Below are 16,575 nucleotides of genomic sequence, written 5' to 3'. Positions count from 1 at the left end.
TGGATGCAGAAATTGGCAGAAGTGCTTACCAGGTATAGTTGTATTTTATTCTCTTAATTAAACAAGAAGCAAACAAACACATTAAACCCAGAAGCCAAAAAATGAAAATGGAGAGAGTTGACTTCATAAAAGTGAAAACTTTCAGTATCAGGATGCCTGGGTGGCTCAGTGGTCGGGCATCTACCTTTTGGCTCAGGTCATGATCTCAGAGTCCTGGGATTGAATCCCCCATCAGGCTCCCCACAGGGAGCCTGCTTCTCCCTCTGCCTATGTCTCTATCTCTCTCTGTGTGTCTCTAATGAATAAATAAAATCTTAAAAAAAAAAAAGAAGCTTTCAGTATCAAGAATATAAAGTGAAAAACTGAGTGATACACTGGGAGGAATTTTTCCCAACTTATATAACAGACAAATGACTAATTTCTTGTGTGTTTAAAGAACTACGATTCAATAAAAATTTGAAAAATGGACAAAAGTGTGATAGAGTATCTAGAGAAGAAATATGGCTACTGGACGTAAAAAGATGTATTCAACTTCAGTAATAGGGGAAATACAAACTGAAAACTAAAAAAAAAGTAAGTTTATAGTATGTAATGATGGAAAGGATGTGGAAAAATAGCTATCTTAATTGTAGGAAACTTAATTATGTAGCTTTTTTGGATAGCAATAAAACAATATCTATATAATTTTAAACGCGTATATTTTTGCCCCAATAATGCCATTTATAGATATCTCTCCACAGACATACAAATGTGTACAATAATGCATACTTTAAAATGTTCATCTGATCTCATATCTGTTAGAAAAATTGCATATGTTACAAATTTATAGCAGTGCAGAAGAGCAGAGCCTCAAATATATATATATATATATATATATATATATATATATATATATATATAACATTATTAACAGTACTGTCTCTGGAAAGAAAAGTAAACATGGCAGAAAAGGGAGATTTTCACTTTTTATTTTATAGATTCTTATGTTTAAATATTTTATAATGAAAAAATTAACATGCATTACTGAATAATCAACATGTATAGCCATAACGTACTTTAAAAAATCCACTTAGAAAGTTTTTAGATTTGAATAATTCTGACTAGTATGGTTGCAGCTATTTATAGATGGTAACTAAGGGCATTCTAGAATAGAAGGGATTAAACAAATACGTGAATAACAACAGTGGTTTTATATGTAATTGTGATAGTAGAACATAAAAATAGACTGCATTTGTTCTAAAGGTAGAAAGTAAACCTTGAGGATATTTGGTTTGAAGGTGGCTGTGTATGAGAACATTTTTATTCTCTTAGAAATCACACAAACAGAAGAAGAAAGAAAAAGGTAGCCTCTTTTTCTTTCTTTTCTTTCTTTCTTTTTTTTTTTTTTTTTTTTGGGTAGCCTCTTTTTCTTTGACATTCTCTAGACTTCATAGGTATTTAGAAGGAAGGTCAAAGCTGAAATGGAGCCAGTATTGCCTGGGAAAAGAGAAGAAAGACGTCAGAATGATTCCAGAAGGATTGCATGGCAGCAGATCTTAGAAAACACCAGCAAAAAAAAATACATGTTCTGCAGCTGAGATCTCACCCTCACGTGGCAACCTTTAACTCTTGCTGACCACATTTTCACAGATACCATTAAGAAAATCTTATATAAAATATAAACAAAAAGGAGCCACCTATCAAAATACTACTACTTTTAGATGAGGCAAAATTTATTGGAACAATGCAAAAGAATGTATTGATATTGAGCATACTTATATAAAGGTAAAAACAAAGTCATATCGGTTATCTAAAATGAAAAGTTGTCAAAATTCAGCAATCTTTCTTTTATTTTTTTTTTATCCATTTATCCATGAGAGACACAGAGAGAGAGAGAGGCAGAGACATAGGCAGGGGGAGAAGCAGGCTCCCTGTGAGGAGTCTGATGCAGGACCCGATCCCAGGACCCCAGGATTACAACCCAAGCCAAAGGCAGATGCTCAACAACTGAGCCACCCAGGTGTCCTGCAATCTTTCTTGATTAAAAAAACATAGCCTAAGAATATATGGATGCTTTTCTGATGTGATTAAATAGATCAGTCTTGACTCAAAACCTAATACCTGAACAATTACTACAAACAAAATTCAGTGAAGTGCCAGTATATGAAATTAGTATGCAAAAATCAGTACCTTCCATAAAAATAGTTGGTTAGAAAACATAAAGGTAGAAGAACCTCAGTATAAAATAGCCACATACAAAAAATTGAAATACCCCAAAATAAACACTTCTTATCACTCCTATAAAGAAACTTCTCACCATTCTTGAAAAGCATACAGCATATCTGGAACTAATGGAAGGACACACCACATGATTGAATAAGATGGTGCAGTAGCATAAAAATGGCAGATGTCACAAAGTCAATTTATACATGTAACTTGATACCGACAAGAGTATCACCAAATTTATAGAATCACCTGTGTTTATTCTAAAGTTGATGCACTAAATAAATAAATACATACATATAAAAATCATGTGCAAGAATAAACAAATTAGAAAATGTATGAACACCAAAAAAGAAGATCAGGGAAGGTGTGTAGGAATTAAGAGTGTGCTGCGGGCATGTGAATAGGTGAATAGATTTCTAAAAAAGAATGGAAATTACAGACAATAGATGTAAATATATTTGGAAATTCAGCCTATGAAAAAGGCATCATCTCAAATTAGTGAGGAAAAAGAGATCATTCAATAACTAGGGAAGTAGTCTAAAACAGATAAAATTAGAGTTGGATTGATATCTCAAGCCATTCAGCAGTAAAAGTTGCAAACAAATCAAAGCTTGCAATTAAAAAAAAATGAAACCATAAATAGAACTAAAAGAAAACATGATTGAATTCCTAACTTTGGAATAGAGAACTTTTTTTAAAACTATGACTTAAAATTCATTAGTCATTAACAAAAAAGATAAATCTAACCATATGAAAATAACCTTTTTCATGGAAGGAAGAGTCAAAAGATCAATGATAAACTGGAAGAAGTATTTCTAACTCCTACAATAGGCAAAGGGCTAACTTATAAGAAGGGGGTCTGGAAATTTTAAAGGAAAACGCCTTTGACCTAAGAGTGAAACTGCTAAAGAGTATAAATAAATAGTCATTTACAAGGAAATATAAACATGAAAATTGCTCAATCCCATGTTAACAAAGGAACTGCATTGAGCTACTATTCCCACCCCCTTCCACCTATCAGATTAGCAGGAATTCAGAGTTTGATTGTCCATTCTGTTGCTAAAACCATGAGGAAATGGGCATTTGCTGGAAGTGGCATAAATTTGTATAAATTCTTTGGAAATCTATTTTTAATAAACTACAAACAATTAGAAAATTTCAAATGCCTGTACCACTCCAAGAATATAGAAAAGTTCCATGCTTAGAATTTGTCTTTCACATTATGTGAAATGATGTGAAAAAGTTTATGATGGTATCTTTTTCTTTTTTTCAGTACCAAAGATTGGGGGAAACCCCCATGTCTATAATTAGAGGAATGGTTAAGGTATGGTCATCTATACAAATGAATATTATGTAACTGAAAACAACAAAACAAGCACAAAACAATGTGGCTGCTCTCTATGAGCTGTTTTGTATAGATCTCCAAAATATACTGCTCAGAGAAAATACAAGATATAGAGTGTGTCTAATAGGTCTCCTGTTTTAAAAAAGGGAAAATAACCCATGTTTATATTTGCAAGTTTCCAGTCCTGTCCCTACCACTTACCTCTGCTTGAATCTGGGCAAGTTATATATTGTGTCTGGGTTTCAGTGGCATCATCTAAAAAATGACAATAATCTCTAGGACCTAAAATGGTGTTAGAAGTATTAAATGAGAAAAAAATGCATAAAGCCCTGAGAAAGACATTTGATTCATAATAAATGTTCATATAATAGTAGTTATTAATATTAGAAAGGGCTCTCCTTCTCTAAACTTTAGGAAATGGTGTGGACAGCCTAGCACCTACTCATATTTCTCATTTATGATAGCTCACCCAGTGTTTTTAACATACATATATATTAACATCTCATTAGCAAAGGTGCCAAAGCGCCTGAGGATTGAAAGAGGGTAACATTACAATTCAAACATTAAGAGATACAGACCATTAAGGCTTCATCAGAAATCAAGTGTGTTTATTTTTTTTATTTTTATTTTTTTCAAGTGTGTTTAAAAAAAAGAAAAAAAAAGCAGCACGGAAGTAAAATCCAATTTGTATAAAATTTAATTTGCACAAGTTCTCGGAGAAACAGCCACTGGAGAAAGTGAATTCTACCTGTATCAAATCATCAGTCACCTTCAGTACCTAAGAAGACACCAAAACACAGCATCTAGCAATCAATTTTCCATCTCTCAGTGAAGCCTGAGGAACTGGGTACAAACCAGCATGGTATTGTAAAGAGAAAATCGTGTGGGCCAATTCAATTTCCTCCTATGACAGAATGACAGGTCACAGAGATAGGAGAAAAGCAATAGATGTAATCTACATGAGCCACAGCAAGTCTTTTGATTCTGTCCCACATGACAGTCTCATCAACATGCTCTGAAGCTTGAGTCTAAATCAGACTCTGAGGGACTAGTGACCCCTCCACCCCCTTGGGTCACCCAACCCTAGCAGAGTGCTTGATAGAACGTGTGCAACAATCTGGTAGGGGCCTGGAACATGTAAGGGGTGGCAGAGAATACAGAGAGGATGTTGGGGGAAATTCATGCAAACCCAGAGACAGGGTGAGAGAGACAGAAAGAATGTATGTATGTATGTATGTTTCTAGGATTAGGACACTGCATAGGTACAAACACACAAGGAGATAAACATGAGCCAGGACAACATTGTTGACAGCAAGGAGCTTCTCATGGTTAGATCCTGGTGGATGAGAAAATAAGCACCACTGTGACATCTGTGATACCAGAAACCGTGGGCAAAGGAGAATGGTATGCAGGCTTACTTATTCATCCGTTTTGAGTGTGTGTGTTTAAATGTGTTTGGAGGAGGGGAGAGAAATTTTTCTCAGGGCCTTTGTGTGACAAATCAATGAGTTAGTAAGATGGAAAGGGTAGGGCCTAAACTGGGGAGTCTGTTTAAAGGATAATAGAGACCTAGGAAAGTTTTGTTTAGACATTGGTGGAAAATGCACAATGATTATAGAACTGAAAAAGGGGGAATGTATGTTACTCTTGAGTCAAAGATTTGAATATGAAGGCAGACACTAGATGGACCAGTTTCTCTTTTGGTAACTCTCCTAGCTCAGATTCTGTACTTATTATAGAAATATGAAAGGGTAGGGGAATATGGGTCACACTTTAGCTTTGATTTTACTTTGGACCCTTATACAGTAATCCCGTCAGAGGAACCATCTAGTATGAAGACGGTGGTATAGGAAATCATGATCTTGTTCTTAACATATTAAGGTAAATGTTTTCATTAGAAAGCTGTTCATTTGTCATGTCAGTAACCATGTCCTCTTAATTGTGATGGTGTCAATTCACTAAAATTAAAAAACAAATAAACAAAAACTCTTCCCTATTCTGAACTCATTCTTGGTTACTGCATCATCATAATAGCTTGGGTAATTTTATTACTACTCTAAGGCAGGCAATCCTTCTTTTGTTGACTACTGAGGAGGAAATTGTTAATGACATTAATAGGATGATAATGTGACACAGAACTCTGAGTAATGTCTAGTCTCTGTGTGGTTTTTCTGGAGAAGCAAGCACAGTTGCTAGGAAGAAACAACAGCACCATGATTTTATGGGATGTCCTGACACTCACCCCTGAGTTTGCTATGAAGATTAAATGAGATAATACACACACAAGTACAAACACACACACACACACACACACACACACGCTCACACACACGGGCTGGGCACATATTAATGAATTGATAATATTAGGATTTTCTTTTAAGTTTAATTTTAATATTGGCTTACTCTCTTCTTTATATATTGCTGTTTGGTGACTAAGGAAATAATTTTTCTTATGAAAGAAACACTAGACATGAAGGAAGAACTTGACAAATTCATTCTTGATACTAGTGAAATCAGAATCAATTAAAAGTTTTCATTATAATACAATAAGCCTTTCTGATGACTTACAGAGTATCTAGAAAATTATGCATTTTTGTTAAATATTTGTTATTATTAGAAGGATTGAAGAAAAGATTATTTTGGAGATGGCATGAATAAACATATAGCATGAATAAGTATATGACACTAACTCCTCTTCACTCATGTAAGTTTATCTTGAACAATGCAAATAAAAACTAACTCCTAACTCTGCTCATACAGCAAAACTTGGATCCCACCTCCCAGCCCCTGCCCTGAGAAACTTGGATCTGTGGGAAGATGAACTCTATCTCGTGCTATGGGTGGTGTTCCCAGGGTGAAGACCCTGCTAGTCTAAGGCCAGCATAGTATGTCTGCCCTTTAGAAGCAAACACATTACCATCATTGTAGTATTCTTGTTATAGAGAAGATAAAAAGGGGGAGAGGGGAAGGGTTTTTTTTATAATTTGAAAATAAAAACAAATACAAGACTTGTTTCGTTCTTATCCCAAGTTTCCTGTTGGTAAATCTGGAGAATTATAGCACTTTAGCTGATAGGACATTTTAGGTTGAATCAAAAGTGCCTAAAATATGAAATTTGGTTGAAGCCAAAGTTTCTGTGGTGTGAAGACATAGCTCAAGGCTGAGAAATGGAGGGAGAAGATGCTGTGAAAGACACTAGGGTAGCTGAGCCCGCATGGGGATAGGAATAGTGTGCATGAAAAGGGGGTGTCTAGGGCTGTAGAGGGACCAGAGAGGATGAATGATGCAGGAGGAGAGTGGGAAGAAGGGAGTGCAAGATGTCTGCTTGAACATTTTTGAAGAATAAGATTCTAGGAAATGGATTAGGCAGGTGTTATATTTAAAACCCCCAGAGTTCATGACCATCTCAGAAGTCCAGCATAGATGGGCACTGAGGAAAAAGGTTCAGTCAGGGAAATAAGCAGAATACTCCCCTCCCTGCAACTGCTGTTCTGGAAGCATGTCAGGTCCCTAATGCCCTGGTGAGAGATGAGGCAGCCACATGGCTGAACAGTCTAGAAGAGGAGGGACTTGACTGGCTAAAACAGAAATGGCTGGGGAGTTCTGAATCCCACAGGCAGTTTCCAGTAGACATTCTTTTTATCTGACACTCCTCATGTGGTTCTGTGGGAGGGTGTGGCTCACCAAGTGACCTCCGACAAAAAAGATAGAATTCCAGTCAGACCCTCTCCTGACTTTCCCACTGAACAAATCAGGGACAAAAGCTTTATTTAAAGAAAGGGAAGACCTGGGAGAGAGGGCTGACCTAGCACCTTTGTTTGATCTGACTCAAATGGGGATAAATCTAAGATGTTGGTCCTTAAACTTTTAGAGTCTGGCTTTGGCCTCTAATGGGGTCTCCCAAAAACTCTCTTGATCTTCCTCTTGGTTTTTTTATTCCTGTGTTCATTGACTTCTGTCACTTCTCTTCTGGGAAGTTGTATTTTCCTCTGCATTATATTTGGAGTTCGAAAACAGAAAGGCACTGGAAAGACAGAAGCTTCTTTTCTTCTGGGTTAAGATAAAGGTATTAGCATGCTTCTTAGTATGAAGTGGCCAAGAAAACAAAGAGTTCATTTGTTTGGTAATTTTACAGATCCAGCTCTAATTTAAAAATCAAAAACATAATAATATTAAAAGTGAGATTCATTTTAACCTCATGTCAAACTCTGAATCATTATTGTTGTATGTTGAAAACTTGGTATGAACAATACAATTAAAGGAACAATAAAATATATTAAAAAAATAGCTAGATGTGGGATGCTTATTGATGTTTTTTCATGTCAGAGCTTTTCCATTCACTTGCTTAAGCATTGATGGAACTGAACTTTTGAAACTGGTAGTATTTTATTGGATCTTTTTGGCAAGTTTCAGGTTTCCAGCACGTCACTTTGCTTCCAAACCATCATATCTTACACCATTTTTTATGCTTTGTTATCTACTAACTGTAATATTCTTAATGCCAAATATCATCCTCTCTGGACTCTTAAATATCATTAAAAATTTCCATATTTTCCGAAGAACTCTTCTGTTCTTTCCTCTTTAATACTATGAAAACACTGTAGGCAGATTTACTTGATATTTGACAGATGAATCAGGTGCAGAGAGGTTCAAAGACTCTGAGAGCTACACAGCATGATCATGACAGAGACATCTCTCAGATCTGGTTTTCTTTTTTTTTTTCTTTTTTTTTTAAAGGTTTTATTTATTCATGAGAGACATGGAGAGAGAGGCAGAGACATAGGCAGAGGGAGAAGCAGGCTCCACGCAGGGAACCCGATGTGGGATTCGATCCCAGGACCCTGGGATCATGCCCTGAGCCAAAGGCAGATGCTCAACCGCTGAGCCAGTCAGGCATCCCTCACCTGGTTTTCTTAATCGCTCGGTCATCTACTTATGTAATTTTTTTGATAAGGTGCTCATGTAAACCCCCTTGCTACCGTCACCCTTATTCAGATCAACTCCATTATTTACACTGTTGGATCCAGGTTGGTGGTCCTTCTTTTTGAAAAATAGCGGATTGTGTAGTACTATGTGGGTGTACCCAAAACCTGCAGTAGCATCCCCATTGGCCAGTGGGAGTGTTGAGAATCACTCCCAAGCTTATGTGAATGATTTAGTGCTTTTCATATAGTACTAGGATTTTATGATCTTAACAGTTTTGTGTGGCACAATTCAATTATAGGTCTTAATATTTAATGTATATACCATTTGACACAGCAATTTGATTTCTAGGAATTTACCTTAAGGAAATAATACAGATAATTAGTCAAAGATATATGTACCAAAAAAAAAAAAAGTACATTGACAAGGATATTTATGATAAAATAAATAATTGGAAATTAACTAAAGGCCCATCACAGGAAATTAGTTAAGTGAATTATGGTTAATCCACACAATGTAATGTGTAGATTAGTACAGTTCTCTAACATGGTCTGTAGAGTTTAGTTTAGTTTATCTATAGGGAAAGATCTCCATAACATTTTGTAAAATGAAAACAAATGCCGTTAACAATATGATATAATTAGAATATGTGAAATTTGCAAGTATTAATGATACTTATATCTGAGTGATAGAATCATGAGTGATTTGGGACACCTGGGTGGCTCAGCGGTTGGGCATCTGCCTTTGGCTTAAGGTGTGATCCCAGGATCTGGGATCAAGTCCCGCATCATGCTCCCTGCGAGGAGCCTGCTTCTCTCTCTACTTATATCTCTGCCTCTCTGTGTCTCTCATGAATAAATAAATAAATCTTAAAAAATCATGAGTGATTTAAATGTTCTTCCAAATAATTTTTTAGAATATGATTTGCCATGAACACTATGGTGTTCATATAGAAGGGCAAGAAATGAGGCAGGATGTTTTTTGTTGTTTTACTTTGAATAAATACATGGTGTATTTCTAATTCTCTTAATGGGAGTGGTATGAAAAAAGGATATTTGCTATTCTTAAAGTGTTAAAGAATAAGGCAATTTAATTGACTCCTGTGTAGACAAAGATCCATTTACTTTATTCTATTCATGAGACTTGAGATGGGGGCACCCAACATAAGTGCCACATTATGATAATGTGCTGCTTGTATATAAAGACATTACCTAGCAAAAATTCAAAATGACTTTTCCCCTGACATGACTAATGTTATTGCTGTTAATTAAGTGACTTGTTTGGAGGGATAGAATAATTGTGAAATATTTTCAGTACATTCTTGTCTTTGAAGAGAGATGAGTTCCCATAGTAATAGTGCATATTTATAGAATGAATAGTACATAAAACAAATTAGTGGATGAAACACTGTACTTCAAGCACTATTTTCATCTTTAATAAGACAGTTTCAACCCCCTGGAAAATATTTATACCTGAGGCATTACTCTTAGAAATGTGGACTTGAGAGATTAACAGCACAGTGGTCTCTGTGAGAAAGCCATTCCCAAATTCTCTCATGGATTGGAAGTGATAACAGTAAGTTGTTTGATAATCCAGCAGTGTTTTTTGTTTTGTTTTTGTTTTTGTTTTTGTTTTCTTAAAAGTCATACTTAATGACCTAGTACAGGAAAGGAGAATTGACTCAAGGCCTAAACTAGTCTGCTGAATCTACTGAGGACCAAGTCTAATGAAATTTGATGAAGTTTGGGAATTATAGGTGAGGTCCAGAGCCAATGACCAAGAAAGAATTCTTGAAACATCTTTGGTGCAAAATGGTGGTTTTATTAAAGCACAGGGGCGGGACCCATGGGCAGGAAGAGCTGCTGCCCTGGGCCTGTGAGGGGTGGCTGAGTTGGGAGGGGTTTGGGGATAGTGTACTCTCTAAGGAATTTTGGGAGCAAGGTTTCCAGGACCTTGAGGGGGCTGGCTATTATTGGGAAAAGATCACTTATTACTGTCTAATAAAACCTGAGACATGAAACCCTTCAGATGTATATCAGTGGGCCATGTGCTTGGGGGATGATTGTCAACATGTATCTATCTTGGGGGGTAGAGATAAAGGAAATTTCTAAAGGAATTTTTATATGTTAAAGTAAACTTACAGGATCCTGGGGATTGGGCTAAGATTGCCTTTTGACTTTAGCAAAGCATTAACATTGAGGCAGTTGAGTCTGTAGAGGAAAGTCCCTTTGCTTGTTTCAAGGACCCGTCAATGTGCTGCCTGGGGCTTGTGCTTTGTCCTTAGCTAGTCCTCTGTTCCCCTATCAATATTTATCTCATTGACAGTTACCTTACTGACAAAGGAAATCTACTTATGTTACCAACTACCACGTGTGTGTGTATGTGAGAGAGAGAGAGAGAGAGCGCGCACACCAGAGTGCACACAAGCAAGCACATAAGCACTCCCATATTTGAATGGAGGTGAGTGGGAGGTATGAAGATATCAAATAAGAAAAGCTACTGCCTTCAGCCATAAAAAAATAAATAAGCATACTTTGTCATAACCTCATAGGCTTGTTTGAAAGGAATAGAATTACTGGCTCCATTTAAAACCTGTGGGAGGGATCCCTGGGTGGCGCAGCGGTTTGGCGCCTGCCTTTGGCCCAGGGCGCGATCCTGGGGACCTGGGATCGAATCCCATGTCGGGCTCCCTGCATGGAGCCTGCTTCTCCCTCTGCCTATGTCTCTGCCTCTCTCTCTCTCTGTGTGTAACTATCATGAATAAATAAATAAAATCTTTAAAAAAAAATAAATAAAACCTGTGGGAAAACAAATAAAAAAATTAAAAAAACCTGTGAAGAGGACATTTATTATTGATCATTTAAAAAATAGGTAGCAAAGACTGATATGCTAGTAGATGATTTAAACCATTTTTGGAAAAAAAAAAACTCTGCTGTTTTCTAATAAGGTAGGAAAAGCAGATAATCACATACTTTTTACACATTAGATGCCCCAAATTGTTTTATTTTTGTTTTTTGAACTGCATGCTTTGCTGTGTAATGCAAAGGGCATCACTTTGCAAAATATTTGCATTTATGGGTATGCAAATGGTGCTTTTGCAAAGAAAATCAAATGCTAAATGCATGCTGAATGCTAATTAGTAAAGATATTCACATGATTTTATGAAGGAAATAACTATCTAAAATACATCTCATTCTAAAAAAATAAAATACAGATGTTAAAATCATTTTATTTTCTACTGATTACAAAAGTCAGCCAGTTTGGTTTTGAGACATAGAAAGGGCAAAACCCTAGGTCTTCCTCTCCGTTTTGTGGGACTCTCCCCAGTTACCCTGCAGACTGAAGTGTCTCCCATTCTGGGATTCCCTCAGACTCTTCATAGCCTTCTGTTATGGAGCTTCCAGCACTGGGCACCTTTCAGCACCTTTCCTGAATGTCTACCCTACAAGACTATGAACTCTTTGAAGGCAGGCTTTATTTCTCGCTCATCTTTTTTTCTTCAGCATCAGAAAAAGAGGAAAGTGCGTGCATGTGTTTTTGTGTGTGCGTAAAATATTAAATATCTATGAACATTCCAGATAGATAATCAGTTCTGTCACTTGTGAAAAAGAGATCAAGCATCTTTGTTCTATATCACAGTCCCAGAAGGCTATGCCCATAGCTTGATCTAGCATCTAATGGAGGATCTCTGGTATTAGGGAAGGGGGTGTAGATGCTAATTACACCACAATCTATTGGAAAAGCACCTTGTGGCAGGGCTGTGGTGGGAGGGGTACATCCTTCTCAGACTGAATCAGCAGTCAGAAGGAAGACAGCTAAAGTGTAGTGAAACAAATTGTGTATCTCCATCACTCAATTGTAGTTATCATTTAATCTAGACTTTTGGAAGTTTTGGCAGACCTCAGCATCTTGGCTAACTTTGAACCTGCAGTACATTTGGATTTTATGCCAGTTACAGACAATGGTTGGTAAGCTCCTGGTGCTGGCTTGAGCATTCTACTACGCATCCTTTGAGTTTTTTTACACTTGAAAATATTTTTTTTTCCTAATCTTCCTAAGGGAACTCATTGTACAAACATTTAGAAGAAAACTCGTCCTGGTTCTGGACAGATTTAATACTTATTCTGGTTTCTATTTCTGCTTAATGAATTACCCTCAAAACCAGTGGTTTAGAACTACAGACATTTTATTTGACTCACAGTTCTGAAAGTAAAGGGTTTGGGAAGGGCTCAACTGGGCATTTCTCGTTTTGGGATTTCTCCTGAGGTTGCAGGCAGATGCCACCTGACACTATAGCCATCTGAAGGCTTGAAACTCAAGATGACTCTTGCCTATGGTTGGTAGTTTATCCATCTGTCAGCTGAGAGTTCAGCCAGACTGTCCCCCAGAGCACCTACATGGTGTATTCAGGGTACCTACAGGTGTTAGGGTACTCAGACTTGGTAATATGTGGTGGCTTCCACTGGAGCAGGCACTCCAAGGGAACCAGGCAGAAGCTGCTTGGCCTTTTATGACTTAGCCTTGCACATCCAGCAGAGTCCTTTCTGCTGTATCAATCGGTCAGAGCTGTTATAAGAGTACCCAAGGGGACCCCATCAATGGGAAAACTTTTTTTTTTTTCTTTTAGGAAAAAGCCATGTTTTAAAACTATCACAATCCTTTAATCTCTTATTTCAACTATTGTTTTAGTTGCAATAGCCTTTTACTGTTTTATTGTTTTCTCCTATTCTCCTTAAACTTCCTCCAAATACCTAAAAGGGTAACTCTATTTATGCTTTCTTTTACAAAGGTAAATTAAGTGCCCATCAGGATTTTGCAAGAAACCCACCACATCCAATTAAACAATTGAGCAAACCTGCAAGTTACTGTCAGTTCATCAGTAATCATTGTCTCAATCAAGAGCACTTTTCCTGAGTCTCACATCATAAACTCTTTAATCTCAAATTGTTTTCATCCCCTGAATCTGTGATATCATTTTTTTTTAATTTGTCCAGAATAGTACTGCCATGCTCTAGAATAGCGACAAAGAGGCACACTACAGATTTCACTCTGAGTTGCACCATCTGGATCAGGGGCTTAGAAATATATCCTAGTGAAATTTCATGAAAATGGGCCATTGGAAAAAAAAAATGTGTATTGTTAATCTTTGAGGAAACAATAGAATGGAAATAAAGATGGCATATTTTTTCAGTGTAATGAACCTCGACAGTTTCCATTGTGGCTGCTGGAGCGCGTTTGATTGCCAGTTGTTAAATGAGCCTGCATCTCGAAAAGTGGGAGTAGATCACTCAGAGCAGCAGACAGATGATGTTTGCTTTAAAGAGAGAGATTAAACCATTGCAAATATCATTAAGGACAGTTGCACAAAGACCGGTGTTCTGCTGCTTCCCCAGGCAGCAGATTGAATCTGTCCCTTCCTCTCCTTTCTTGTTTGCAGAAGAATTTTACAGAGGAGGATGGTTTCCAAAGAGGGCCTTCCCTCATCCACAGGTATAATGACAGTGATAACAAATGGAACACTTGGGAGCAACTGGGAAAGTTGCTGAGAAACTGTGCCATGCCTCCCCTGCCTCCTTTCTGATGTTTGGGTTGGCCTTGACTCTATCGCTTGTTTCTCGAAAATTTTCTGGTCCCTTGCTCAGAAAAAGTTAAATGTCCCAAAACGTCTTAATCCAGTCACTCAGACTCTCAAGATATCTATGTCTTCACCCACAGGAAAAATAAATCACAAGGACACTCTAGGTTCTTAACAAGATGAAACCTACTACATAGTACTGCTGGAGAGAAGATCAAGGATAAGTACCCCCCTGAAGAGCTCGCTCTTCCTGCCTATGTCCAGTTCTCCAAATTAGAAGCTTAGTGCTTTTTGCCCTGTGTTAAGAAAAAAATCCTACAAAGCAAGAATACAAGAACTGCTACAATGTTATAAGAAATACTCTAACAGAGGACAAGAGACTGTTCAGACCCATCCATGCCCCAGGCATCCACACCTCAGAAACTAAGATCTAGAATCTTTCTTCCAAAAGCCCCAAAGAAGATGCTCTCATAGTTTTATTAGTGAAGCAGTTCCATAGCAGCTGCACTTTTTACAAAATGAACATTTTTCTGTCAGAGACTTTGTGTAATTTCCAGTCTTTATGACCAATGGTGTTACTGTTATGGATACCATTTTATTAATATATATAATATATATATTCCACACAGTGGAATACTATTCAGCCTTTAAAAAGGATATTTGCAATATCATGACAATATGGATGAACCTTGAGGACATTATACTAAGTGAAATAAGCCAGTCACAGAAAGACAAATACTACATGATTTCCTTTATATGAAGAATCCAAAATAGTCGGATTCATTGATTTAGAGAGTGGAATGGTGGTTTTTCAGGGGCTGGTAGGCAACAGGAAATGGGCAGTCATTTATCAATGGGCATAAGGTTTTAGTTAAGTAAGGTAAGTTCTAGAGATCTGTTGTAATACATTGTATCTATATATTGTATGCTTAAACATTTACTAAGATTATAGACCTCATGTCACTCCCAGCTATGTGATGCATACAAGCCACTTCACCTCTGGTTTTGTTTCAATTTTTAATCTTTTATATTTAAGTCAATTTATATACTTAATGAAGCCATATTTTAATGTTGTATGTATTTTTTAAAGATTTTTTTTTAGTTGAGAGAGAGAGAGAGAGAGAGAGGTGGGGGGTTAGGGTAGAAGCAGAGGGAGAAAGAATCTCAAGCCACCTCTGCACTGAGCATAGAGCCCTATACTGGGCTCAATCTCATGACCCTGAGAACATGACCTAAGCTGAAATCAAGAGGCAGCTACTCAATCAACTGAGCCACTCAGGTGCCCTTTAATGTTGTATATTTTAAATATGACTACATTTTTAATAATTTTGAGATAGAAGTCATATACTATAAAATTCACCTTTCGAAAGTGTACAGATCAGTGTTTTTTAGTATATTCAGAGTTGTGCAACCATAACCACTGTCTAATTTTATAACATTTCATCCTCTAAAAGGAGCTCGATAGCTACTCATAGTCACTCTTTTTCCCTTCCCTTCCCTCAACCTCTGATAATCACTAATCTACAGAAATCTACTTTCTGTAGATTAGTCTCTATGCCTTTGCCTTTTCTGGACCTATCATATATATGGAATCATTTGCTATGTGGCCTTTTGTGTCTAGCTGCTTTCGCTTAGCATAATGTACTTCTTTATCTCTATTTCCCATCTATAAAATGGGGATAAAGACAACTACCTTGAAAGATTATTGTAAAGATCATTTACACAAAAAAATTATAATCAGGAAATGATAGCTCATTAGTCAGGACAATAATAATAATAATCAATAATAATAATAATAGTCAACCTTAATAAAAATAAGGTTATGAGAAAGGCTAACCACGGGGTCCAGATTTTAAAGGGAATGGAGGCCCTGGGGGGAGGTGCTGTAAGCCTACACTACCCAACACAGTAGCCCTAAATTAATCAAGGCTACATTTAAAATTTAAAATTAAATCAGAAGCACCTGTGTGGCTCACTTGGTTGAGCAGCTGACTCTTGATTTTAGCTCAGGTCATGATCTCTTGTCACTCTCCCTCTGCTCCTCTCCCCACTCACGTGTGTGTGCATATACTCTCACTCTCTCTCTCAAATAAATACATAAATAAAATCTTTAAAAAATAAATTTAAAATTAAATCAAATTAAAAAATTTGTTCTGCAGGGTAGCCCCGGTGGCTCAGTGGTTTAGCGCCGCCTTAGCCCAGGGCCTGATTCTGGAGACCCGGGATTGAGTCCCACACGTCCGGCTCCTGGCATGGAGCCTGCTTCTCCCTCTGCCTGTGTCTCTGCCTCTCTCTCTCTCTCTCTCTCTCTCTCTCTCTCTCTCTAATGAATAAATAAATAAAATCTTTTAAAAAAATGTGTTCTGCAGTCACACTAGCTACATATCAACATGTATTCCATAGCCACGTGTGTCTAGTAGTTACTATATTGGACAGCACGAAATAGAACATTTCCATTATTGCAGAAATTTATGGAGGAGGTCACTGCTATAGACAAAACCTTTCTGACAAGTGAATTTATAGTCTT

At 37.0% G+C, this 16,575-nt stretch overlaps 1 protein-coding gene across 1 annotated transcript in view; it reads left to right on the top strand.

Annotated features, from left to right (window-relative positions):
* CTNNA2 (catenin alpha 2) overlaps nt 1-16,575 on the top strand; it is a 1,089,255-nt gene that overhangs the window by 493,707 nt on the left and 578,973 nt on the right. The window lies entirely within an intron of this gene.

This window comes from Nyctereutes procyonoides, unplaced genomic scaffold (genome assembly GCF_905146905.1).
Source record: "Nyctereutes procyonoides isolate TBG_1078 unplaced genomic scaffold, NYPRO_anot_genome, whole genome shotgun sequence".
Taxonomy (NCBI): domain Eukaryota; kingdom Metazoa; phylum Chordata; class Mammalia; order Carnivora; family Canidae; genus Nyctereutes; species Nyctereutes procyonoides.
This window is presented reverse-complemented; position numbering and strand designations above follow the sequence as displayed.